Raw genomic sequence first — 26866 nt, 5'->3', positions numbered from 1 at the left:
TTTTAGGAGCAGCTTCCTAGTAAAACCTGCTTTATATTGACCCGCGTTTATAAAGCAGTCTGGTGAAAAATGAGTAGTGCAAACATGAACGCATTTAGGTAAATCGGCGGGGACGTTAGCTTTAAAAACTAAATTCAGCCACTGCGTCCTCAGTGGCTCAGATACCTAACCCTAGGTAGGTACCCTAGGTCACTAACCCTAGGTAGTGAATGACGACTGCTGTGTTCGCTATTACACCCAACAACTGTACACAACACTCGCTTAGGCGTCATTTTGCTCCAGCGGCGGAAAAACAATGGCCGACAGCGTCTTCTTACTCGGGGCGGGTCTTTGCTAAAACACCAGTGTCAATCAACTTGTGTAGGAGCGGCCTACACATCAACACGAAATGGTGCAAGAACTCCATGGTGCTAGTTTCTAGTTATTGCTCATTGCTAGTGGAGTTTGTGATTGTTAGATGCAGACCTTTTTATTTGCCACGAGAATTCACCACTGTTTTCATTATCGGAGTGTACATTCCACCTAGCGCTAATGCTAAGGAAGTGCTATGGGAACTGTATACAAAGATCAGTGAACTGCAAAATACACACCCGGATGGACTGTTTATTGTTGCTGGAGATTTCAACCATGCAAATCTCAAGTCAGTGCTTCCTAGATTCCATCAATATGTGGACTTTGCAACGAGAGGGAAAAACACGCTGGATCTTGTTTACACAAACATCCACGGCGCATATCGTCATATTTTGCTGACGGTGAGGTGATTGTTTGCTTTACATGTCAGGAAGCCCTCATGTTTGTGTTTCCTTCTGGCTCTCCCTTTTAGTTATGCTGTCATAGTTAGTCCTGCCGGAGTCTCTGCTTGCACTCTACAGTTAATATACATTCACATTATACATTGTGTGACTGTGACCATACCTAACTGCCATCTCTCCTCTTCTTCTCTTTCCCCCCCTCTTTCTTTTTCCTCTCTCCTCCTGTCCCCCCTTTTCACTCTTTCTCTCTCTCTCTGTCAAGCTACACATGTCGTTCCTGAGCTGCCAGTGATCCAGACTCCCTCTGCCCTCCGGACCTGTCTGACCCATCCTGGTGCCCCGCTTCTGGCTGAAGATCTCGTCACATGGATGCCCCGTGTGTCTCTCTGGGATGCGTCTGGTGTCTGGGAATGATTCTCTCTACCTAGAAAATGGTTCTGGCCTTGACTGGTGTTGGCAACTGTTTCTCTGGGAACTTGACAGTTCGATAGTTCATGACTGGAACTTCTTACAAGTCTACCTGGGTCTTCAATAACTACCTGGACTCCATATTAACATCAATTAACATCAGCTATTATAGCTGAACTGCCTCCCACCCTACACACTGTATAAATGCAGATCATTTACTGCTTTCTGTTTAACCCAAATGAGGATGGGTTCCCTGTTGAGTCTGGTTCCTCTCAAGGTTTCTTCCTATTACCATCTCAGGGAGTTTTTCCTTGCCACTGTCGCCCTCGGCTTGCTCACCAGGGACAATTTGACCATTTTGATTCATACAAATTCACATTTCATACAAACTTAAATAATTCTTTTGACTATGTAAAGCTGCTTCGCGGCATTGAAAATTGCTAAAAGCGCTATACAAATAAAATTGAATTGAATTGAATTGAATATTGGGCAGAGCCCCGCCCCCACCTCGGCTACTCAGACCACATCTCTGTTATGCTAATTCCAGCATACAGACCACTCGTCAGGCGCTCAAAACCGGTTCTGAAGCAGGTGAAAACCTGGCCAGCAGGAGCCATCTCTGCTCTTCAGGACTGTTTCGAGAGCACTGACTGAAACATGTTTAGGGAGGCTGCAACTTACGGCGACTTCACTGACTTGGAGGAGTACACGTCATCAGTGACCAGCTACATCAACAAGTGCACCGATGACGTCACTGTCTCCAAGAACATCATCTCACGACCCAACCAGAAACCGTGGATTACTGCGGAAGTGCGTGCACTTCTGAGGACCAGAGACTCTGCCTTCAAAGCGGGAGACAAGGTGGCCCTCAGAACAGCAAGGGCCAAACTTTCTCGGGCCATCAGAGAGGCAAAGCGCGCACACGCCCAGAGAATCCACAATCACTTCAGGGACAGCGGCGACACACGGCGCATGTGGCAGGGTTTACAAGCCATCACTCACTACAGGACGACATCAACTGCCTGTGACAGTGACGGCTCCCTTCCAGATGCGCTGAATAACTTCTATGCTCGTTTTGACAGGCAGAACGACGTGGCGGCGAGAAAGACCACCCCTTCTCCGAACGACCAGGTGCTGTGTCTCACTACAGCTGAGGTGAGGAAAACTTTACGCAGAGTCAACCCACGTAAAGCTGCTGGACCAGACAACATCCCAGGCAGAGTGCTCAGAGAATGTGCTGAACAGCTGGCAGATGTTCTCACCGACATCTTTAACATCTCTCTGAGCAGCGGCGTCGTTCCCACGTGCTTCAAGGCCACCACCATCGTCCCCGTGCCCAAGAAGTCTACTGTGTCCTGTCCCCGTGCCCAAGAAGTCTACTGTGTCCTGTCCCCGTGCCCAAGAAGTCTACTGTGTCCTGTCTCAATGACTACCGTCCCGTTGCACTCACACCCACCATCATGAAGTGCTTTGAGCGGCTCGTCATGAGACACATCAAGACCCTGCTGCCCTCCTCACTGGACCCACTGCAGTTTGCGTATCGTCCTAACCGCTCAACGGACGATGCCATTTCCACTACACTACATCTTGCCCTCACACACTTGGACAAGAAAGACACATATGTTCGAATGCTGTACATAGATTTCAGCTTAGCATTCAACACTATCATTTACATTTAGGCATTTGGCAGACGCTCTTATCCAGAGCGACTTACATTTTTATCTTATTATACATCTGAGCAGTTGAGGGTTGAGGGCCGCGCTCAAGGGCCCAACAGTGGCAACTTGGTGGTTGTGGGGTTTGAACCTGGGACCTTCCGAACCGTAGTCCAATGCCTTAACCACTGAGCTACCCCTGTCATCCCCCAACAACTGATTGGGAAGCTGAACCTGTTGGGCCTGAACACCTCCCTCTGCAACTGGATCCTGGACTTTCTGACCGGTAGGCCTCAGTCAGTACGGATCGGAACCTGCACCTCCAGCACCACCACACTGAGCACTGGGGCCCCACAAGGCTGCGTGCTCAGTCCCCTGCTTTTCACACTGCTGACTCACGACTGTGTAGCAACACACAGTTCGAACCACATCATTAAGTTCGCTGATGACACGACCGTGGTGGGTCTCATTAGCAAGAACGACGAGTCAGCGTACAGAGAGGAAGTGCAGAGGCTAACGGACTGGTGTAAAGACAACAACCTGTCTCTAAATGTTGACAAGACAAAGGAGATGGTTGTTGACTTTAGGAGGACACGAGGCGACCATTCTCCGCTGAGCATCAACGGCTCCTCTGTGGGAATCGTCGAAAACATCATATTCCTGGGTGTCCACCTAGAGAAGGACCTCAGCTGGTCCCTCAACACCAGCTCCCTACACAAGAAAGCCCAACAGCGTCTCTTCTTTCTGAGAAGACTGAGAAAGGCCCAGCTTCCACCACCGATCCTGACCACCTTCTATAGAGGAACCATCGAGAGCATTCTGAGCGGCTGCATCACTGTCTGGTTTGGGAATTGTGCCATATCGGATCGCAAAACCCTACAGCGGATAGTGAGGACAGCGGAGAAGATCATCGGGGTCTCTCTCCCCTCTATTGAAGACATCTACACCACACGCTGCATCCGCAAAGCCACCAGCATTGTGGCTGATCGGACTCACCCCTCTCACACACACTTCACACTCCTGCCATCTGGAAAAAGGTACCGAAGCATTCGGGCACACACATCCAGACTGTGCAACAGCTTTTTTCCACAAGCCATCCGTCTCCTCAACAAAAAGGAACTGGACTGATAAACACACACAAACACACACACACACACACACACACACACACACACACACAGACACACTAACACAAACATTATCACACAGCTTAACTCAACTACCTCAAAATATTGGGACTGGACTGACTAATCAACACAAGTGCAGACACACTGACCTACACCACCAAATTATCGTACACACCAACCCGTAAATGCTTCACTGTTTATCTTTTTGCACAATGATCATTACTGGACTCATTTTTGCACTAATCCCTCAATTCTTGCTGCTGTTTTTAAAGAATGTTTACGTTTACCCACTACCTCAACACCATATTTTTATGTTTTGTTATGTTGTGGTTGCGCACTGTCACTTTGTTGTTGCTCTTGTTTGCACATTTGCACGTGCACTTTATGTTGTCTGTTAAAATAGTTATACTTAGCTAGTTAGTTTTTGTTAAATTATGTTGTAATTTATGGTAGGTCTCTCTGTCCTGTCTATGCTAGCCAGTTAACTAGGCCTCTTGGTTAGCTAGTTTAGTGTCTCTGTTAATTTATGTTGTAAATTTATGTTGCATGTAGCACCTTGGTCCTGGAGGAACGTTGTTTCGTTTCACTGTGTACTAACTGTATATGGTTGTAATGACAATAAAACCTACTTGAACTTGAACTTGAACTTGATTACGGTCTGGTGGAATATGTCTGCATTTTATCAATAAATCGCACGCGTTTATCTGCCTTTTGATAAAAACTCTGCCTTTTTGCCTGCTGTATGGCATTCCTATTTTTTAGACATTTTAATTTTGGGACGTGCCACAGCAAGATTTCATAAAGCTACACTTCGGACAATAAATGCCTGGACTGCTGCTATAGACATTGTTAAAAAATAGACAACTTGATTAGTTTTTATGTATATTGTAGCCATGTGTGTAACACTAACCCCCCCCCTCCCCCCCCGCCCTTTATTTTATTATTATATTTTTGGTATGTATGGATGTGTTTACATTTCCTTAATCTGTGATTTACTTATTCATTTTATGTGCTTTTCCCCCCTTTTAAATTATAACTTTTATTCCCCCTAACTCTGGAAGCATTGCATTTGTTTGTTTTCATAATTGAATTTCCAATAAAAAAAGTTATTTTAAAAAAACGCTGCCTTTTGTAAAGTGAAAGTACAAGCTACGGGTTCACGCACGCCGATGAACAGATTTATTTCAGTCATAAATTTACAATTACATTCCAGCTATTCCAGTAACCATTTGCCATATACTGTCTGCTATATTTTATATTTAATAATACTGTATTGAAACAAAATTGTGTATTTTCCCTATTTAATATCGCTTTAGGAACATTGTTGTCCATACATTTTATGTATATGGAAAACAGTGAAACCTAAGCACAAACAGAAAGGACGAATAAAGGAATGTTCGAAACATTAACACCTTTACTGTGTTTAATTAGAATTACTAGATGATGATTTTGAAACATTGTAATTGCTGTTTTATTGTCATCTACATCAGTATTTATCAATGTCTGGCTTTAAATTTAAATTAAGTCTAAATTTAAAGTCTTAACTTAAAGTCTTAACGGGGGTGTTAATACCCAAGACTTTTTCAAGGTTTAGGGCCTTATAAATTGCCAAGCTCAAGAAAATCATTTTCCAAGATTGTTTCCTGTTGATGGCGGCACAGTGGTGTAGTGGTTAGCACTGTCACCTTGCACCTCCAGGATCTGGGTTCAATTCCCATCCAGGCACGATTCCCGTCTCTGTGTGCATGGAGTTCTCACCGTGCTTGGTGGGTTTTCATTGGGTACTCTGGTTTCCTCCCACAGTTCAAAGATATGCAGGTTAAGCTAATTGGCGTTCCCAAATTGTCATAATGTGTGAATGAGTGTGTGTGCCCTGCGATGGATTGGCGCCCTGTCCAGGGTGTACCCTGCCTTGTGCCCTAATTCAATTCAATTCAATTCAATTTTATTTGTATAGCGCTTTTAGCAATTTTCATTGCCGCAAAGCAGCTTTACATAGTCAAAAGAATTATTTAGGTTTGTATGAAATGTGAATTTGTATGAATCAAAATGGTCAGTTTGTCCCTGGTGAGCAAGCCGAGGGCAACAGTGGCAAGGAAAAACTCCCTGAGATGGTAATAGGAAGAAACCTTGAGAGGAACCAGACTCAACAGGGAACCCATCCTCATTTGGGTGAAACAGAAAGCAGTAAATGATCTGCATTTATACAGTGTGTAGAGTGGGAGGCAGTTCAGCTATAATAGCTGATGTTAATTGATGTTAATATGGAGTCCAGGTAGTTATTGAAGACCCAGGTAGACTTGTAAGAAGTTCCAGTCATGAACTATCGAACTGTCAAGTCCCCAGAGAAACAGTTGCCAACACCAGTCAAGGCCAGAACCATTTTCTAGGTAGAGAGAATCATTCCCAGACACCAGATGCATCCCAGAGAGACACACGGGGCATCCATGTGACGAGATCTTCAGCCAGAAGCGGGGCACCAGGATGGGTCAGACAGGTCCGGAGGGCAGAGGGAGTCTGGATCACTGGCAGCTCAGGAACGACATGTGTAGCTCGACAGAGAGAGAGAGAGAGAAAGAGTGAAAGGGGGGACAGGAGGAGAGAGGAAAAAGAAAGGGGGGGAAAGAGAAGAAGAGGAGAGATGGCAGTTAGGTATGGTCACAGTCACACAATGTATAATGTGAATGTATATTAACTGTAGAGTGCAAGCAGAGACTCCGGCAGGACTAACTATGACAGCATAACTAAAAGGGAGAGCCAGAAGGAAACACAAACATGAGGGCTTCCTGAGATGTAAAGCAAACAATCACCTCACCGTCAGCAAACCTGAGTGATCAATGAGAGTGAGGAAGACAGCATCCAAACATACCAGTTCACCATAATACTCTACGTCCATGAGTCCCCCAGATCTGCTCCTTTACCTATGGCGAATCTATTTATAAAAATGCTTGGCTAAATAAATAGGTTTTTAGCCTGGACTTAAACACTGAGACTGTGTCTGAGTCCCGAACACTATTTGGAAGACTATTCCATAACTTTGGGGCTTTGTAAGAAAAAGCTCTGCCCCCAGCTGTATTTTTTATAATACGCGGTACTGACAAGCAGCCTGCATCCTTTGATCGAAGTAGGCGTGGCGGATCGTAAGACACTAGCAGTTCGCTCAGGTACTGCGGCGCGAGACCATTTAATGCTTTATATGTCAAGAGTAGTATTTTAAAATCAATGCGAAATTTCACAGGGAGCCAATGGAGTGAAGATAAGATAGGGGTGATGTGCTCATATCTTCTGGTTCTGGTGAGGACTCTCGCTGCTGCATTCTGGACTAGCTGAAGCTTATTTATGCATCTAGCTGAACAACCAGACAGTAAGGCATTACAGTAGTCCAACCTAGAGGTGATAAAAGCATGAACTAGTTTTTTTGCGTCGTTTAGCGACAATAAATTTCTTATTCTGGCAATATTTCTGAGGTGAAAGAATGCTATCCTGGTAATATTATCTACATGTGCTTCAAATGAAAGGCTGGAATCAATAATCACACCAAGGTCTTTCACTGTTGCATTTGATGGAACAGAAAGGCGATCTAAAGTTACGGTGTGATCTAAAATTTTACTCCTAGCTGTATGCGGTCCTATGACTAGAACTTCTGTCTTATCCGGATTTAGCAGAAGGAAGTTAATTAGCATCCAATTTCTTATGTCCTGCACACATTGCTCAATTTTAGTAAGCTGTTTTTTCTCATCAGGTTTTGCTGAGACATATAACTGTGTATCGTCAGCATAACAATGAAAACTAATACCATGCTTACGGATTATGTTGCCCAGAGGAAGCATGTAAAGGGAAAAAAGCAGTGGACCTAAAACTGAACCCTGCGGAATGCCAAACTCCACTAGAGAACATGCAGAATAATCACCATTTAAGTCTACATACTGATAACGATGGGTCAGATAGGATCTGAGCCAGGAGAGGGCTGTACCCTTAATTCCCACTACATTTTCTAATCTGTGAAGAAGAATAGCGTGATCAACAGTGTCAAAAGCTGCACTGAGGTCAAGTAATACAAGCATAGTTACACAACCCTGATCAAAGGCCAATATAATGTCATTTACTACTTTAACGAGCGCTGTCTCTGTACTGTGATGAGGCCTAAATCCTGACTGATACAGTTCATGTATGCCATTTCTATGTATATATGAGCATAGCTGCTCCGCTACTATCTTTTCCAGGATCTTAGAGATAAAGGGGAGGTTTGATATTGGTCTGTAACTGGACAGCTGACAGGGGTCGAGGTCAGGTTTCTTAATTATTGGTTTGATAACTGCTAATTTAAAAGATTTTGGAACATATCCAATGCTGAGTGAAGAATTAATTATTCTCAACAGGGGTTCTATTATTGCTGGTACTATCTGTTTAAGAAAATGTGTCGGTACAGGATCTAATATACAGGTTGATGAATTTGAAGAAGAGATGAGTGAAATTAGTTCATTCTCTTCAAGGGGAGTAAAGTATTCTAGGTTCTGGTCTGACATGGCTAGATTAACATCTGCATCAATTACATTGTTCGGTTTCAAAACCTCAATTTTATGCCTAATATTTACAATTTTATTATTAAAAAAGTTCATGAAGTCCTCACTATTGCATGATATTGTTGTGGAGATTTCTGCAGTGGTCTTATTTCTGGTTAATTTGGCTACAGCATTAAATAAGAATCTAGGATTATTTTTGTTATTTCTATAAGAGTGGAGAGATATGTTGATCTAGCTACAGTAAGAGCTTTTCTATAGTTCAGGATGCTCTCCTTCCATGCTATTTGAAATACTAGTAATTTAGTTTGACGCCATTTACGTTCTAATTTCCGAGCGGTCTGTTTTAAAGTGCGCGTGTGATCGTTATACCAGGGAGCAAGTTTTTTATCTCTAATAATTTTTCTTTTGACTGGAGCTACATTATCTAGGGTATAGCGAAATGTCGACTCTAAATATTCAGTCGCCTGATCGAGTTCTGTGGGGTCAGACGGTGATCTAATCGAAGTTGGGAACTCTGGGAGATTACTGATAAAACTCTGTTTGGTAGTTGATGTGAATGTACGTTTCATACGGTAGCGCGGCGCTGTGTGTACATTATTATTGTGACACACTTGAATTGAGACAAGATAGTGATCTGAGATAACTTCAGATAGTGGTATTGTGAATAAATTTCTTATACTTAATCCAAATAATATTATTAAATCTAAAGTGTGACCTGCTTTATGAGTGGGTCCTACTACACACTGATTTACTCCTACCAAGTCCAGAATAGACATAAATGCAGTTCTCAGAGGGTCTTCTGGGTTTTCAAAATGAATATTAAAATCTCCAGCAATTAACACTTTGTCTACAGAAACGACTAGGTTTGAGAGGAAATCTGCAAATTCACTAAGAAATTCCGAGTACGGCCCTGGAGGTCTGTAAAGACAATTAGCGGGATCGACTGAGCTGACTTAATATAGTTAAATACACTTATGTTACTATAAAGAATTTCAAATGAATTTAAATTTGTGTCCGTGTTTTTGTACAATAGTCAAATTATCATTGTGAATAACTGCGACGCCTCCTCCTCTACCAGTTAACCGAGGCTGGTGTATGTAGCTGTGTCCAGGAGGACTAGCTTCATTTAGAGCTACATACTCGTCCTGTTTAATCCAGGTTTCTGTTAAACAGAGTATATCAAACTCCTGATCTGTGATAATTTCATTAACTATAACTGCTTTAGATGCGAGAGATCTAATATTTAACAGTCCTAGCTTCAGATCAGAGGTGCCGGCTGTGCATTCAGTCTGATCTGAGTTTGTGGTCTTTATGCTAATTAAATTACTAAAACAGACTTTCTGAGTCTTTCTAAATTTGTTTTTAGCTCGGGGAACAGACACAGTCTCAATAGAGTGAACCCTGAGTGACGACTCTATGCAGCTAGCAGACGGTTGGTTTAGCCTGTCTGTCTGCTCCCTGGCCTGGGCTCTGGATTGTCACCGATTAACTAGGCCTTTTCTAAGACTATGAGCTATACTACAAGAAATGAGAGCAGCACCTTCCCGAGTGGGATGGACACCGTCCCGCCCTAACAGGCCAGCTTTGCCCTCAAAGGTCTTCCAATTATCAATAAAGCCCACGTTGTTTTCGGAGCACCACCTGGACATCCAGCGGTTCAGCGACCATAACCTGCTGTAAGTTATGTCACCACGTCTCATTGGGATGGGACCAGAGCATACTACTCCATTGGACATCGCCTTCGCTAATTTAAACACCTCTATAAAGTTATTCTTACTAACCTCGGACTGACGAAGGCGTATATCATTAGCTCCAGCATGTACTACTATCTTGGAGAACCTGTGCTGTCCTAGAGCCCTAAGATTACCTGCTATGTCCGGTGCTCTGGCTCCCGGGATACACCTAACCACTGCCGCTGGCGCCCCTAAAGGTCTAGCTAATTTCACGTGCCTCAGTATAGAGTCTCCTATAACCAGAGCTCTTTCAGGTTTCTCAGCGGGTGCATCACTGAGGAGAGCAAACCTGTTGGACACGTGAAGCGCAGAAGAGGTGTGCTCCGGTGGGCTAGCCTTAGCGTTAGCTTTGGCTGAACGAGTATGCCGCCGAGTCGTCACCCACTCGCCCCGCTGTGAGGGCTCTAATGCCGGAGTCGGGGGCTGGTTATCTCCGGCTGCGGCACCCAGACTGTCCGCTACAGGAATAACGCTGCTCTTACACTCTCTAACCCTCTCTAAAGTCTGGATGCGCTCCTCTAACGCTGATATCTTCTCCGTCAGAGTGCTCACTAACACACACCTATCACAAATAAAATTACCACTAACGACGGAGGAAGAATGTCTAAACATCCTGCACTCTACACACTGAACGAGCTGAATATTAGACATGATAACGTACCTGAGTCGGAGTTGTAGTTGTTTGGAGCTGAATTCCGTTTGTTGTTTTTAGAAAAAGAAACTCGCGCGTTCTCCAAAAAGCGCAGAAAAAGGCGAAGCCAAATAGTGTGAGATATAAAAACTAGTTGCTATTAATATTATTATTGCCTCCTGCAATAGGCTCCAGGTCCTCACCGTTCTGAATACAAGATAAAGCGGTATAGAAGATGAGTGAATGAGTGTTCCCTGTTGAATAGAGATACGAAAAAATTAGTATAACCCACAATGTTTAACAAACTGCTGGACAGAATATGCGCTGGGTTGTTTTGACCCGAAGCTGGGTTTAACCATTTAACCCAGAATTCTGGGTTAGATGAATTGTTCATCTGACCCAACCAGTGGGTAAAACTTTTGCTGGGTTAAATGTTAAAGTGAATTAATTAAAATTAACACTCTTGCTGGGTTGACACATTCCATTTGATAAAAAAAAAAAATGCAAAATTTAAACAACTTTACATAATGTAAATAGATTGTCACAGAATAGAAAAATGTGAATAACTTAACTTTGACAAAAATGTCAAAATCACATAGACCCAAGGTAACTATTTGTTAATTATAAAATAATTGTAACACACACTCTGTAAAACAATAAAAACAAGAGACCCCTGTAAATCTGATTTAAATTGCATTTTCAATATTTACATTGTTTAAATTGCCTGTTGTGTGTATGTGTTCTGCGATAGATTGGCACCCTGTCCAGGGTGTAGCCCACTTTGTACCCAATGTCTCCTAGGATAGGCTTCAGGCCCCCGCGACCCGGTACACGGATAAAGCTGGAAGACATTTGGGCGATGTCTCTCAGCATTGGACAACAAAATAATATTTAACATTAGTCAATTTGTTATTATACATCTGCTGAAGCATGGAAGAGTGTTGCAGGTATTGTACAAAGGATTTATCATTTGGTATGTTTTGGAGTGCTGTAGATGTGTTCCATACTGTTACCGATAGGGGGTAGCACTAAGACTGAGAAAAGTTGGTACCATTCAGCGCTCCTGGGGATGCAGAGCTTTGCATTAAATACAATGTTTAAACACTTTTTATATAAAAGTTTTTAATACAAATCTTGCCCACATGACATCAAACATTCCCCATCTTAATATTTTATCTATTAGTTATTTAACTATTTAGTTTTCTTCAAAATAACATAAAAAAATGATAAAACTTTTTCAAATATTATTAATTAAATGTATGTAAAAAACTGTTGTCCTTAAAAATTTAACAGATGAGTAATCATGTCCATCAATCTGATATACAGTATGCATCAACGGCCTCTACCAAAGAGTCTGTACAGTATCAATACGAAACATTCACCCCTATTCAAATTCTCAACAAACCCTAGATGAATACGATATTTAAGTGATGAATTTACAACTTACAATAAATATTTCATAAGAAAGCTCATTTTAACTGATGACGCATTCTCATTTTTTGAATAATAAAAACAAAATGAAAAAAAAAATAGATATATAACCCCATACCACTATATCAAAGCATTTCATTTAAACAATAAAGTATGCTTGCTCCAACCACAACTTACAAAAAAAATAAGTAAAATTTTACATTAACTTAGCATTAACATAATATTGTAGCGTTTTTCACCACTAAACAAGCACTTGGAGAGACCGGTGAGCTTCCTTGCTGCCCAATGCAATGGCTGGGAGTAGTTTATTAACAGTATTCGCACGGAATCGCTAAAATGGCACATTAAACCTCCTTAAACACACCTCAAACACACACACTCACCCCTGGCCAAAGCCACTAACCCAAACACCTCTTTCCAACAGGGTGAACACAAAACAATCCCTCCCGCAAAGCATGATGGTAGACAATCAAAACACCGCCCACGCCACACTGCCCCCACCCGAGCTGTGACTGTCCCCGGTCATCATGGCGAACTCAGACCAGGAGGCGTGCCGGTGGTCGGCGCTGGCGTTGTGAACGCCGGAGTCTCTTTGCGGAGGAAGGAGGGGTGCAACAGTCCTCCTGAGGCGGCCCGGCCTCCACAGAGTTCGATGTCTCGCTGGCGTTGGGCTGATAGGGAGCGAGACGGTCCCGGTGGAGCACGACCACTCGCGACCGCCCCGTCAACTGCACCCGGTAGACTACATCGGAGAGCTGGGCCAGTACCGTGCAGGGCCCCACCCAGTGAGACATAAGCTTAGACGAAAGCCCCCTTTTCCTTCCGGGGGAATACACCCAAACCTGCTCCCCAATAGCGAAGTCTCATCCCCGGCTGTGGGTGTCATACACGCGGCGCTGCTTAACACCAGCGTCCGCCAAGTGTCTACGCGCCAACTCGTGGGCACGGAACAGTTTATCTTTGAGCGAACAAAAATAATCCAACCCCGGCTTCGTAGGTAAATCCACTTGTGGAGGGGGACCGAACACAAGGTCCACGGGCGTGCGCAATTCGCGACTGAACATTAACGCCGCTGGCGTCAACTGTGAGGAGTCCTGCACTGCTGTGCGTCCCAAATGTTCGTCCCAATCCTTCTGCCGGGCGCTGGTAAGCACGGCGAGCTGGGTGGTGAGTGTCCGGTTGAAACGCTCCACGAGGCCGTCACTCTGCGGGTGGAGGGGCGTGTTGCGGGTCTTTTTTACCCCGAGGCGCTCGCACACCGCCGCAAACACCTCCGCCTCGAAGTTACGCCCCTGATCGCTGTGCAACTGCTCCGGGACACCAAAACGGCTGAACACCTCATCCACCAGCACTCGTGGTGGAAGCGCTCTGGTCAGGAACAGCAAACGCCTCCGGCCACTTGGTGAAGTAGTCCATGGCCATCAGCACATACCGGTTCCCGCGATCGGAGATGGGAAACGGCCCGAGAATGTCCACGCCCATACGCTCCATAGGTGCCCCCACCCGAAAGTTTGCAGGGGTGCTCGCGAGCGCTGCGTAGGGCCCTTCTTTGCCGTGCAGACGTCGCATCTGTGCACAAAGAGTTCGTTGTCAGTGTGACAGCCCGGCCAGTAAAAACGAGCACGCAGCCGCCGCAAAGTTTTCGTTACGCCAAAGTGTCCCGCGCCCGCGTGCCCATGGAGCATTCCTAACACACGTGCCCGCAAAGTCCGCGGCACCAGCAGCTGAAAATACTCGCTGGCGCCGCACGGCCATTCCCAGTGGCGATAGAGTAGGCCCCCCCGCAACGATAGTCTGTCAAACTGTGAATGGAGAGCTTTTACCTCTAGGCCCAGGTGGGCGACCGCAGTATACTTCGGTCTCCGGCCCGCTTTAACCCTACCTAGTACCTGCTGCAGCGCCGGATCCTTCTCCTGCTCGGCGATTAGCTGTTCACAGTCCAGCTGTGGCACAGGCGCAACGACTATAGGCGATGGTTTAGGCACCGCAGTAACTCGGCTGCACGCCGGCTCGGACGGTTGGTTACCGACGGGGGCTCCGGAGGACTGCGCAGGGAGAATGTTCTGACTCACAGGGTTCGGAGAGTGCTCGACGTTGCAATCACCCGCACGCGCTTCCACCCTCTCGCAGTACCGACAACGCTCGTTGCTGCACGGCCGGCGGGATAAAGCATCGGCGTTAGCATGCAGTTTTCCCGCTCGGTGCTGAACGATAAAATCATAGTCCTGCAACCGCTCAAGCCAGCGCGCTAACTGCCCTTCAGGCTCTTTAAAGCTAAGCAGCCACACTAACGAAGCGTGATCAGTCCGCAGCAAGAAAGACTGCCCATATAAATATGGCCTAAAATGTTTTAGAGCCGCGACGACCGCTAGCAGCTCGCGGTGCGTGACGCAGTAGTTCCTCTTCGGTCCAGACAACGCACGGCTGAAGTAGGCGATAGCACGCTCTTTGCCCTCGGAAACCTGAGACAGGACGGCCCCCAGCCCTACATCGCTTGTGTCTGTGTCGAGGATAAACATACGAGACGCATCAGGATATTCGAGGACGGGAGTCATGACCAGAGCTTCCCGTAACTGGGTGAACGCTCGCGCGTGCACCCAGTCCCAGCGACACGGCTGGTTCTTTCTCGTAAGCCTGTGCAGCGGGCTGGCGATCGTGGCAAAATCCTTTACGAACCGGCGATAGTACGAGGCTAACCCGAGAAAGGTGCATAGCTGCGACATGTTTAACGGTTCAGGCCAGTTCTGTACCGCAGCAATTTTGGCCGGATCGGTGGCAATCCCTTGATCGCTAATCACGTGTCCCAAAAATACGGTCTCTCGCCGCAACAGCTGACACTTTTTCAGCTGACACCGCAACAGCTGACACACCCAAGATACAATCATCCTCAATGTCTGCCACAAAGAATGGATGAGAAAGAATGATTGCACCTACTTGTATTCGCACTGTGCGACAGGCCCGTATCCTCAGATAACTCCCCGACACGGTGCGAATGTTCAAAGCTGGGTCCGGCAGCATACAACCGCGCTCGCCGCGCTCCAATAATCCCCAGCGCAGCAGCGAAACTGTAGAGCCGGTGTCCACGAGTGCCCGCAGCGAAACGTCGTCCAGGCCACAGTTCAAGTACACACCCGCGCGATTTGCTAAACGTCCCGACCGGAAGTTAAATCCAGCAGTTGTGGAAACAACAAAGGCTGTGGGAGGCGGCTTCCCCTCGGCGCCCCCCGAAGCTAGTTTAACGGCTGCTGGGGTACGCTGTCCTCAGGCCTGAGAACGTTGCAGCGGAAGTCCGACGGTCCCTGGCCTCGGCGTCGTCGCGGAAACTCGGAGGCTGGGTCGAGGCCTAGCCGCGACGGGTAGCCCTGTCTCCGGCTAGGTCCGCCTACCGAGCGGCCCCGAGCCACGGGAGATCGCTCGGCTCTTCCGCCGTGGTGTTCAGCCATGATGGGCTCGGCGCGCTCGGCCTCGCGCAGCGCCTCAGAGACGGAAGCCGGTGCCGCTAACCGGATGTGCTCGCGGAGCCGCAACGGCCGGATTCCCCGAAGGAACGCGCGACGAGCTAGCTCTTCCTGCTGGGCGTGCTCAAATTCTGGGTAGCCCCGGTGCGCGAGAGATCTCAAGTCCATAGCAAAGGCCCCCAGTGGCTCGGAGGCGCGCCGCTCGCGAGTCGCTAGCTCTTCGCACGCGGCCTCCTTACGGTCACCCATGCCAAACTGGAAGTGGAGCGACTCCCGCAGCTTCGCCCAGTCCTTCCGCTCATCAGCCCGGAGGTCCTCCAACGCCCGGAGCACGTCGGCTTCCAGCGAGAGGGCCACCCGAACGGCGGTTTCCGCCGGGGACCAGCCCGCGTAGTCGGCGGCTAGCTCCACTTGGGCGAGGAACGCGTGTGGCTCGACGGCGCCGTTGTAGGCAGGCAGGCGCAGCTGCATGTCGCCTCGCTAAACAAGCACTTGGAGAAACGGGTGAGCTTCCCTGCTGCCCAATGCAATGGCTGGGAGTAGTTTATTAACAGTATTCGCACGGAATCACTAAAATGGCACATTAAACCTCCTTAAACACACCTCAAACACACACACTCACCCCTGGCCGAAGCCACCAACCCAAACACCTCTTCCCAACAGGGTGAACACAAAACAATCCCTCCCGCAAAGCATGATGGTAGACAATCAAAACACCGCCCACGCCACAATATAAAAACTCTCCACAGTCCCATATCAACGTGTGACTTAAAAATTGGAGAAGCGAATAAACATGAAAATTAGCTTGCTCCTACCACAACTACAACATTTAAAATGTAGGTAAAAATTTATTTTAACTTACCATAAAATACTGCCAGCTTTAAGTGGCATACCCCTCGCTTAACAAGTGAAGAATCCAAAAAGTTTGTCATGCCATTTCTTAATTCCAAGAACACGAAGAACTTGAAAGTGCACACCCCAGGGTTTAAGGATATACCGGGTATATTGCAAATGAAATGCAGCATACAGGACGCATCACACAGGATTGTCTTACACAAAATGAAATAAATCCACTGTTTTAACCACTGCAAAGATATCACAGCCAGCAGTAGTTTTCAGACGTTCCTTTCTAGATGGGACTGTGTTGGGTGGTTACATGAGCGCAGGGCACCTGTATTGCCTGCCTGGAGCTCAAATCTCTGAAATCGTTGGGGCAATTTTTAAAATAGACGCTATCTTTAATAACCAATGTACACACATACATTCTGGCTCAAACTATTCCTAAATTGACACTTTGTGACACAATAACAGTAATATTTCGAACATTTTTTTCAAGCTGCCGTTTGGAGAAACCAGAGAATAAAGAACTAACCAGTTGTTGGGTCAAAATAACCCAATCAGGTGTTCATTTGTAAATTACCCACTAAATTTCATTTGACCCAGCATAAACAACCCAGCATTTTTTTGAGTGAAGAATTGTCCTTTTAGTATTTTCTAATTCAGAGGACCCATGGTTCTTGTACAAACCACTTTGCATTTTTATGTGAACCACTCTACTGACCTGGCAGGGTTTCATTAAAGGGAACTTGCTGAGCATTTCTTATTATGCCAAATTATTTGACTGGCAAGGCATTCAAACATGATAATTTAAAACCTAACATTTCTCAAGGGTCTGATGACCAGTTGATTTATTTTTAGGGTTTTGAGAGGCTGAGCAATGTAATACTGCACTGGCCTGTTATGCAAATGTTTTTTTTTTTCTTCTTTTTTTGATTGCATAATGGATGTCATAGGCATTTAGTGCTGATTTTAGTTAACTTAGGCAATGTTAATGCAGTTAATGACACACTGTGTTCTGCAGTCATGCATATATTCATCATAATGGATAAGTATGTAACTATTAAATGCTTTAATAGCCTAGGCTGCAGTTACATAACTAGTTTTTACATGTTGCTATATTGTGGAGCTCTTTGTAGCTTTTCTTTTTCTTAGAGATATTGGTGTGTGTGTGTGTGTGTGTGTGTGTGTGTGTGTGTGTGTGTGTGTGTGTGTGTTTTATCTTATTTTTTATGAATTGTTACACAACCCACCATTTTAATGTGATGTTCTTTACCATTATTAGTCTATTTGTCTAGTTCCTTGATTTAAAAATAATAATGATAATAATAATAATGATAATTGAGGAAAATTATAATAAAATAATAATAATGATGATTGAAGCAAATTGGTCTATACAAAATATTTAGCTACTGGGTTAAAATTTTTTGCAAGTAAATAATAATAACTAGATTGGATTTATCCATAACCTTTTAAATGTTTAAGGTTAAACTTAAGTGAAATATAAAGGGATTAGGAAGATACTCTTATTGCTGTTTAACTGTCTCAGGATATTTTCAATAATGACTTTGTGAAACATAGGTGTTTTTAGTAAGATTAATTACTCTCCCTTTCGCCCAACATCACTCTCCTGCTTTACTATCTTTTGGAAGTGAATAATTATGCATCAGCAAACACAGAGTGTGAAACACTAAAACATTACTGAAAACATTATATAAGCTTGCAAATGGATGAAAATTTAAAAGAGTGATTTGGGTATGCAAGCTAAAGTACTTGACCTAGAAGCAAGAGATGTTTTGTGGGACATTACTAACAGTTAAATAGTTTTCGAAAAACCACGGTTGGATTTATCACATCTATATCCTGAAAAGAAATGCTACATGGTTAAGTGGATCAACTTGTTCAACAGCTTGCAAAGTGCTTATTTATGATTTTAGTGAACTGTACCCTAACTGGTTTACACTGAATAAAACTGCCTGAATAGAACTGCTCATAAAAGAGTGTCAGTAGAAAGGGGATTCTCTATGCATAGTTGAATTGAGCAGAGCTCTGAAACCAACTGAAGGCGAAGACACACTTGACACGTTTGACTTCAAATCAGGAACTCCAGACTAACCGCAATATAGACTATAAATAAGCAAACTCATCAGACAACTCAAGGAGGTGCAGGTGAACAATTCACATATGACTATGTTGCACTCTTGGAAATTATGTCTGGAATGAATGTCAATATAAATCTCAATACACATTAAGTCTCAAAAAACACAAAACATGGATTAGCTAAACCAGTTATCCCCACAAAACCTTCCCCATAAGACAGAAAGTACATTTCAGTAACAGTTCATGGGTAACAGGATTGTCAGGAAGCATTCCCATGATAACAGGGCTGCTGAGACTCATAAGTCTCCAGTGAGCACAACAGCACCCTCAGTAAAAACAACAGGGTTCTCAGTAAATCTCAGGGCTTTCAGAAAGTATAATAAGGATTTCAGGAAAGTTGACAGAACTAGGAAGCCTAACCTTGCTAACATAAAAACATTGCTAGCAGGACAAACCGAAAAAAAATAAATAAAAACTCTGGTTGAGATCTGGTTATGGAGGACAATGAATCAGTATGACAGCAGTAAATCTGAACTGCAAACAGAACAGATGCAAGACAGAACAGACCGAGCACCAGCAAAGTCAGTGATTTTTTTTTTTTTTTTTGAGCTTTTAGGAACGCAAAACACTATCAAGACTTGGACAACAATTGACCATTTTAACTACAAACAAAAAAAAATCACAAAACAAGTGAATTTTGATGAAGGAAAAAAAAGAAATAAAACATAATTTCTAGTTCAACTTGCAATACTGCATGTGTTTCAACAACATATTTTTGTGCCTGATGTATTATACGTATGTGAGAATAGATGAATGCATCAGTAAATGTGCTAGATATGTCAGAATTAGACTCATTTGTATTCTGTGAAATTTCTTATCAAAATATTTAATTGAAGTTGTTAGACACAATCATGACCAAAGATCCATAATCTCTCTCTCTCTCTCACTCTCTCTCTCTCTCTCTCTCTCTCCGTAACAAATCATTGGAACTGTTTCATATGCCAGTATGCGAATATAAACATTTGAGAAGTTGGACCCACAGTTGCAGACTTTTGCAGGCATCCTCCAAAAAAGATCAGGGCCAGACTCAGTAAGTCCGTTTTCTCTAAACTTACTTTTTTTTTTTTTTTTTTTAATTCTTAGATTCTCAAGTTTTTTTTCTCTCGCTCATTTTCTCTACCATGTAACAAAGAAGGTAATTTTCTTGCGCTTTGGGGTACTTCCTAGTTCGAAATATCTCATATGTTTAGAAACTTATCAAAGATTATATTAGTGGCACTTACTAAATCCCAAATGCCAGTATTTATGAAGTAAAATGTTTACCACCTCATTTTTAACTACTGCTGAACCTCCATTTTAGAAAGTCTACAATTATAACTAAGGTCATTTTCAGTCTGCCTGTCAAAATCTATTGTCCACTGCATTTCTCAGTGTGTATGTGTGTGCATGTGAGTGTGAATGTGTTTCCAAAGTATAAATACACACTAATCTTTGCTTATCTTAGTGTAGTTTTTAAATCAATATGAGCATGAATGACAGTTATATTTTAGTTTCTTGCTCTTCTTCTCAATTTTTTCAGAGAAGAGGTGAGCAGTGTGACCTGTTGGTGCCACAGGCCAAAGTACAGGACAGCGTATTTACAGAACACTATAATTTGGTCAGGTGTTTATCTTTCTCTTCACAATACCTCAAAGACAACCAGGTTGGGGAAGTTGGCTGTCCAATTGAGCACAGTAATATTATGGTCAGCAAAGCAGTTAGTGGTAGTTTTGGCACTGTCGGCAGATGCTAACATCTACTGGAAAAAAGAATTGCCCTCACTATAAAGCTTATTGCCATAAAATGTACAGTATTCCTGTAAATCTTTCCCAAGGTACAGTAAACCCCGGATTGTGAGTAACGCAGTTTGCGAGTGTTCCGCAAGCAGTTCCACGGAATTGTGGGTGATCGTGTCCCCTGCTGGTTCTAAGTACGCGTCTCTTACTGGTATAATCAATATTCGTGCATGTGTGTACTATTGACTGTAACACTGTGACCATGTGTGTGCGCATAAAACATATTTTATTTTGTGTCTGTACCTGCGTGTGTGCAAAATGTCTCATTAGAGAGTATAAAAATCCATTTTCTCTCTCTGCTCAAGGCTTAGCCTGCTCTTTGCCTGCTGTGTGTGTCTGTGTGTGCGCGTGTCATTGGACAGTGTGCCGCACACACACACACACACACTTTTTCTTTCTGCTCTACACAGAAACACTGCTCTGTCGCGATTATAAATTGCAGGTTAATTTGTTTTATTTTTACATAATATTTTGTGTTAATTATTTTATGTATTTATTTTTTTGGCTGTGGAATGAATAATTAAAGTTTCCATTATTTCTTATGGGAAAATTTTATTTGGTTTACGAGTGTTTTGTAAATACAAGCCCGCTCCCGGAATAAATTATAACTGTATTTTCTTTATACAATTAAATTTAATTCAATTTTATTTCTATAGAGGTTTTAACAGTTGTCATTTTCGCAAAGCAGCTTTACACAACCCAAAGAAAATAATAGAAGCCAAGGGTGATGGTGGCATGGGAGAAAAATCCCTGAAAAGGCAATAGGAAGAAACTTTGTGAGCAACCAGACTGAACAGGGAACCCATCCTCATTTGGGTAATAACAGATAGCAGGAATTGTTTTAAACTTAAACTGTATGTTAGGCATCTGAAAGTTCATGCTGGAAGTCTAAGTTAATATGAAGCACAGTTCGTTATTGGAGGTTCAGGTAGAATGTAGGAAATTCCTGAGTATGGAGCAATCGCAGTCACAAGTCCTCAGAGAACAGCTGTCTGCATCAGCCAGGACTGTCTTCATGGTAAAAAGGAACTGTGTACTGTATAAGGTGAATGTATATTTAGTGCAGAGTGCAAGTAGGGACTCAAGCAGGACTAACTATGACACCATAACTTAAACGGGAGTGCCAGAAGGAAACACAAGCCTAAGGGCTCCCTGAGATGTAAAGCAACCATTCACTTCACTGTCAGCAAAACCGAGTAATCAATGAGGGTGGGGAAGACAACATCTAAACATACAAGTTTACCATCATACTCTACTTCCATAAGTCCCCAAGATCTCCTTTACCAAATGCATTTACAAAAATGCTTGGGTAAATAAATAGATTTTTTGTCCAGAATTAAACAATTAAACTGTGTCACAAACATTAATCTTGATGGAACAGAAAGGCCATCTAAAGTTACAGTGTGATCAAAAAGCTTGCTTTTAGCTGCATGTGGTTCTATGGCTAAAACCTCTGTTGTAGCCATAATCCTTGTCAGGATTATGCATAAGTTCAACTTTGCTCAACATTGCTGAACATTATTAATTAGTTTTTTTTTTCTTCAGTTTGTGCTGAGACATATAACTGTGTGTTATCTGCATAACAGCAAGAACTAATACAGAGCTTACGAATTATGGTGCCCAGATGAATCATGTAAAGAAATAAAAGCAGTCAGCCTAAAACCGAACCCTGTGGAACACCAAACTTCACTTGATGAACATGCAAGAATAGTCACCCTTCAAATCTTCTTATAACAATCATTCAAATAGGATCTGAGCCAGAAGAGGGCTGTTACCTTAATTCCTACTACATTTTCTAATCTGTGAAGGTCAATGATCAATGGTGTCAAAAGCTGCACTAAGGTTGAGTAACACAAGCATAGTGACGCAACTCTGATCAAAGGCCAATAGGAGGTCATTAAGTACTTTAACAAGTGCTGTCTCTGTGATGTGACGAGGCCTAAATCCTGACAGAGACAGTAAGTGTATGCTATTTCTATGTAGATATAAACTTAATTTCTGCACTACTAACTTTTTCAGAATCTTTTTGAACAATTCTTTTTGAACAATTCTTTAACTTTTTACTGGCCGCGTATGTGCAAAGCATTGCAAAACCTCCGTGGGTTATGTACAGGAAACTCATTACCTCTCGTGTTACCTCTCAAATCTTTGGTCTAAATAATTCTTTCTTTTGTCACGTAACTCCCATAGAAGCTATGCAGTAGATTTAAAAGAAAGAGCGACTCAAACTAGGAGACTCATGAGAAGAACTGCTCATTTCTGTCTCCTGTGTAATGCATTGCATAGAGTCTATGAGAGTCATGTGACAAAAGTGCAAATGATTTGGACCAGAAGATATGAGAGGTGGGCTGCTTATTATTATATGTCCTTAGCTGCATTGTAATATTTTCATTACTGGAACTATAGCCACAATTTGTGTTTGTAAACAAGTCCAGAGTTTGTTTATTTAAAATGTAACAATTTATTTTATTTCTATTCAAAAGAATGAAATGAACTAAACGATTAAAAAAAAATTGTTCATTTTGATGAATGAGATTCAAAGAACCAAGTCACTAAAATGATCTAAATTTTCCATCACTACTGTGTGCTATACTACACGTAATGAGAGCAGCACCTTTCCAAGTGACACTGTCCCACCCAAACAGGCCAGCCTTGCCCTCCAAGGTACTTCAATTGTCTATAAAGCCCACATTATTTTCTTAAGGCTGTACTCATCCAATTTGCTTGTTCATCTTTCCTACCACACATTTCCTTTCCGTTAACTTTTTATAAACTTTCTATAAATCGATATAGCACCTTCCGTGGCTTGTGGAGGGTGTCGATAAGTATCTCATGGACAACTGTTCCATTTTCTGAACTAAATCAAAACATAAATATAGAGTATACATTATACAGTGTATATAGCATAAACTATGTTGGGGAGCTTGATTTCCAGAATCTTTTGTGTAGTCTTAACTATTCGAATCAGGCCTTTCTGGTTTTCTGCAGTGCAGCTCTCGATCGTGCTCCTGTAAAAGTTCATCAAGAGCCCAGAGGATATGTTGGCCCTTTTAGGCTTCCTTAGGAAGAAAAGCCTCTGCTGAGCTTTCTTCACTAAGTGGGAAATGTTGATGGTCTATGTAAAGTCCTTTGTTATGTGCAGACCCATGTGTGTATCAAACATGCCAAATTTTTTTCATATAGAACCTCAGTCAAGTGGCTGGGGGGCGGAGCCTCAATGACGCTCTCTCCTTTTCCTTAGCAACAACCTCCAAGTTTAACTCGCGGAAAGTTTCGCGTTTGTATCAGCGTTTAAAATGATATTGCTTTTTTGTTTATACAATAATAATATTAATAGCAACTAGTTTTTACATCTTCATATTATTTGGCTTTGCCTTTTTTCCCTTTTTTGCGCTTTTTGGAAAATGCATGAGTTTCTTCTTCTAAGAACAACAAATGGAATTCAGCTTAAAACAACTAAACTCAGACTCAGGTACGATATAATGAATAATATTCAGCTTGTCCAGTGTGTGGAGTGCAGGATGTTTAGACATTCTTCCTCCATCGTTCGTAATAAATTTACTTGTGATAGGTGTGCGTTAGTGAGCACTCTGACGGAGAAGATATCAGCGTTAAAGAAGCGACTCCAGACTTTAGAGAGGGTTAGAGAGTTTGAGAGCAGCGTTATTCCCGTAGCGGACAGTCTTTAAGCCACAGGCCGAGATAACCAGCCCCCGACTCCGGAATTAGAGCCCTCACAGCGGGGTGAGTGGGTGATGACTCGACGGCATACTCGTTTAGTCAAAGCTAACACTAAGGCTAGCCCACTGGAGCAAACCTCTTCTGCGCTTCACGTGTCCAACAAGTTTGCTCTCCTCAGTGATGCACCTTTTGAGAAACCTGAAAGAGCTCTGTTTATAGGAGACACTCTACTGAGACATGTGACATTAGCCAGGCCTTTAGGGGCGCCAGCGGCAGTGGTTAGGTGTATCCCGGGAGCCAGAGCACCAGACATAGCAGGTAATCTTAGGGCTTTAGGACAACATAGGTTCTCAAAGATAGTAGTACATGCTGGAGCTAATGATATATGCCTTCATCAGTCAGAGGTTAGCAAGAATAATGTTTAGAGGCGTTCAAATTAGTGAAGGCGATGTCCGATATACTAAATGCACAGCCCGAACCTCTGATCTGAAGCTATCCAAAGCAGTTATAGTTAATGAAATCATCATTATAACAAATTTTTTTCATTAGTTATAGTTAATGAAAATATCAAATTATCAGGAATTTGATATACTCTGTTTAACAGAAACCTGGATTAAACAGGACGAGTATGTAGCTCTAAATGAAGCTAGTCCTCCTGGATACAGCTACATACACCAGCCTCGGTTAACTGGTAGGGGAGGATGCGTCGCAGTTATTTACAATGATAATTTAACTATTATACAAAAACACGGACACAAATTTAATTCAATAAATTTGCAGATTTCCTCTCAAAATAGTCATTTCTGTAAAAAAGGCTTTAATTGCTGAAGATTTTAATATTCATTTTAAGAATCCAGAAGACCCTGTGCGTAGAGCATTTATGTCCATACTGGACTCAGTAGGAGTAAATCAGTGTGTAGTAGGACCCACTCATAAAGCAGGTCACACTTTAGATTTAATAATATTCTTCGGATTAAGTATAAGAAATTTATTTACAATTCCATTGTCTGAAGCTATATCAGATCACTATCTTGTCTTAATTCAAGTGTGTCATAGTAATAAAGTAAGCACAGCGCCACGCTACCGTACTAAATGTACATTCACATCAACTACCACACAGAGTTTTATCAGTAATCTCCCAGAGTCACCAACTTTGATTAGATCACCGTCTGACCCCACAGAACTCGATCAGGCGACTGAATATTTAGAGTCGACATTTCGTTACACCTTAGATAATGTAGCTTCAGTTAAAAAAAATTATTAGGGATAAGAAACTCGATCTCAGATAAAACGATCATACATACTCTTTAAAACAGACCGCTCGGAAGTTAGAACATAAATGGCGTCAAACTAAATTGTTAGTTTTTCAAATAGCATGGAAGGAGAGCATCCTGGACTACAGAAAAGCTCTTAGTGTAGCCAGATCAACGTATCTCTCCACTCTTAAGGAAAATAATAAAAATAATCCTAGATTTTTATTTAAGACCGTAGCCAAATTAACCAGAAATAAGACCACTGCAGAAATCTCCACAACAACATCATGTAATAGTGAGGACTTCATGAAGTTTTTAAATAATAAAATTGTAAATATTAGGCATAAAATTGAGGCTTTGAAACCAAACAATCTAAGTTATGCAGATGTTAAACTAGCAGAGGTCAGATCGGAATTGTGAGGGTTCACCACTAGATGGCACTGTTTTTGGTTTGTAGTTTTTGTTGGTAGACTCACTTTCCAAGAAGGCATCTCGGTCAGGTGATGCGGGTGCTCACCTAAACAAGTTAGCTATTTAGTTACATTATAAATAGCTGGTTGTTATAAATAGCTAATGTGAGTTCTGTTAAGTGGGCCTTTGTTTTGTCTAGTTCTGTTCTGTTTTAGTTTATTCTCTTTTAGTTGGCAATTGTTGTATGGAGCTCTTTAAGGTTGCATTTGTCCTAATTAAGTATGTCTTTTTGTCTCTGTGTCTCCTAGCAGGATTAGCCTCTAGGAGAATCAGCCTTTTGTGTTTACCCACTTGTGTAAGTAACCTCCATTGCATGTGTAGATCTTAGTAGAGCTGTAATCGGGCCTTAAAGGTTAGGCCTGACAGATTTTTGGCCCGAGCCCGACAAGTACATTTTGATTGACAACCTTTTAAAAGCCCGAACCCGTTTACAGCCCGACATTATTCTAATGTGTGCAAGCACACAGCTCCTTTGCCTTTGGTCAAGAATGAGTAATTTATACATGTTTTAACATAATTTATTTATGACTAACGTACAGTATAAGCTACAGGTTGGAACAAAAAATAAAAAACCTCCTCACCATCCATTTTCGAATTTCTCTCGCGGTAATCAAAACGCATTACATGACTGCTCATTTACCCCATGAGCCTGTCCCGGCCTGAGCCCGTGTAAAATTATATTAATTAAGCATGAACCCATCGGTTTCAGGCAAAGATCTTCAGCTCTAGTTCTTAGTCTGTAGAAATACTAACCAGTGCACTACTTAGATCCTAGTCTGTTTAGTTTCTTAGTCTGTCTAGTCTCTTCGTCTGTTTAGATCATAGTCTGTTTAGCTACTAACTTGTTTAGCCACTAACCATTAGAGTTCTTAGTCTGTTTCATACCTAGTCTGTTCACCCCTTGGGTCTCTGGCTACTAGCCTGTTTAGCAATTAGTCTGTTTAGCTACTAGCTAGCTTAGCAGCTAATGT

This window comes from Clarias gariepinus, chromosome 3 (genome assembly GCF_024256425.1).
Source record: "Clarias gariepinus isolate MV-2021 ecotype Netherlands chromosome 3, CGAR_prim_01v2, whole genome shotgun sequence".
In the NCBI taxonomy this organism is placed as follows: Eukaryota; Metazoa; Chordata; class Actinopteri; order Siluriformes; family Clariidae; genus Clarias; species Clarias gariepinus.
The sequence above is the reverse complement of the archived record's forward strand: the minus strand, read 5'-3'. Positions refer to the sequence as shown.